This window comes from Lipotes vexillifer, unplaced genomic scaffold (assembly GCF_000442215.2).
Source record: "Lipotes vexillifer unplaced genomic scaffold, Lipotes_vexillifer_v1.1 scaffold697, whole genome shotgun sequence".
NCBI lineage: Eukaryota > Metazoa > Chordata > Mammalia > Artiodactyla > Lipotidae > Lipotes > Lipotes vexillifer.
In genome coordinates this window covers 459,269-461,495 of record NW_006779498.1, presented here as the reverse complement: position 1 = coordinate 461,495, position 2,227 = coordinate 459,269, and positions in this window count along the sequence as shown.

Genomic DNA, 2,227 nt, shown 5'->3' with positions numbered 1-2,227 from the left:
TTAAAAAAAAAAAAAAAAAAAAAAAAAGTAAAGAAAAAAAGGAAGAAAAAAGCCCCCCCAACCCCAGCCTGTGTTGAGATGACGTCCTCACCTCCCCACCCAAAAGGGGCTTCCTCTTTGTGGGGTGTCTGTGGGGAGGATCAGGGAGAGGATGGCAGCCCCCTGGCCTGGGAGTAAACGCTAGATAAGAACAGCCTTTCCGCACACTCCCAAGGCTTCCTTGGCCCCCAAACCCAGCAGAGGACAAACACTGAGGTTTCTGTGGTGCTGGATACAGTACAGGGCCGAGCAACCCAAAGGAAAGAAAGAGGCAATGAAGGGGAGGAGGAGGGCGTCCAGTGTCTGGCACATTGTGGGGCAGGCGCCAGATTGGGCAGGGAGAGGCCTCAAACCCCACTGTCAGAGCAGAGACCAGACACTCATCCTTGGCTTTCGAGACAACCGGCTCACAGGAACTAAGATGGGCTTCCCCATACTAACTGCTGGGAGGGCAGAGATGGGGGAGGGCACAGGCCAAAGCAGTGAGGTGCCCAAGACATAGGGCAAGCCCTAGCCAGCCTGAGATACTGTCTCCGACTCCCAACTTTAGGGCCCGACAGAGGAAGCAGTTGACAAGGGCCAAGAGGCGTGAGCACATGACCGCCACCACCCTGTGGTGAGCGTGTTGGCACACCCGCACCCAGCCCCATTTGTGAGGGTCAGTTCTGGGTCACCCTCCCTAGCTTTGGATGCCAGGAGACTCCAGCCATTCCACTGTCATTCACAGCCCAAGTCAAGCAGTCAGTGGCCGGAGAAGTCAGGTATACTCTATGTCCACATATACCTTCCTGCCACAGGGCTTCTCCAACTGGCAGGACCCCCCCCCACCCTCAAAGCCTCCTCAATCTGTCGTTCCCAGGCGGGGTCAACTGGAGGGTGGACAGAGATGGCTTGCGGGGGGGGGCGGGGCGGCGCGAGATGGGGATACCCACCCGGCCCAAGGGAGAAGAATGGCGTCTCTCTCCACCTTTTAAGAGACGAAGCCTCCTTGAGGTCTCAGAGATCTATCAAGGGAGCGCAAGAAAGGTTCCCAAGCCTCAGCTGCCAAGTGTTCACCTTTCCCCTCTGAGGTGGGGGAGACAGTCAAGCTGAGGACAAGTGTGTCCCAGATCCAGGCCAACGCTGTCCTCCAACAGTCTGAAGCAAACTTGGCCTTGGCGTTCCAAGGGTAGGATGAAGGGTGTCACGGCAGGACGGGCCCTGGCGTGAGGCAACAGCAAGCAGAGCAAGGACACGACAGTGGCAGCAGTGTACAGACACGGGACGTCAGCTTCAAATGATGCAACAGCGGAGATATTCTGGGCACGGCTCTGATCCGAGCCGCCCCCAACTCTCTTGCCTACAGGCAGGAGGCACTGTACATGCAACTCAATCCAGAGACAGATTCTCGTCAATCCAGCCCAGGCACATCCAGAGAAGGTGGGAGCTCTTCGAGTTGACTCCACCGAGGAAAACAGGCATTTGGGTATTTCAGATTCCCACTCCACAATAAGGCAACTTTTAAAAAAATACTATTTCCAAGAACAGAACAAGAAAATTCCAAGGGTAGGGGAAAGACATCACTTTCTGTGGATTAGGTGGGGGTTTTCTGATGGGTTTTTTTGGTCTTTTATGGTCGATTTTGTCTTTTTTTTTTTTTTTTTTTTTTTTTCTTTTCCATTTTCCCAAGGATGGAAAGGTCAGAGAAAAATAAAATAAATCATCTTTCAATAGTCTCTTCTGGTACGAGCAGCGTCTCTCTGGGCTGGGGAGTAAGGGGCATGGGGGGAGGGGAGTGGAGAGAGGCTGAAACCTTCCCCACCCCCACTTCTAGATCCTTTGGTTTCCTTCTCCCGGAAGATGGCAGGAGGGCGTGGCAGGGACAGCAGGGAGAGAACAAGGTGATGGCAAGCCCCAGATGATCAAGGGGCTGGTGCTCGTGGGGCCCAGGGACGCTGCCAGAGCCTTCTGTGAAACAGTGCTGGGCAATGGGGCCCACAGGGCCTTTCTGTGGGCTGCATAGTTGGCTGGCGGGGGAGCAGGATGCAGCTGTGGATGGGGACCAGGGTTGCGGCCTACCAGCCGCGGGCAGGGCTGCAGAGTGATTTTGGTAATCCAGACGAACTATCAATAATTTAAAACTTGATATATATATATGTATATATATATATATATAAAAAAAATTTCCCCCCTTACCCTCCCCCCCCCC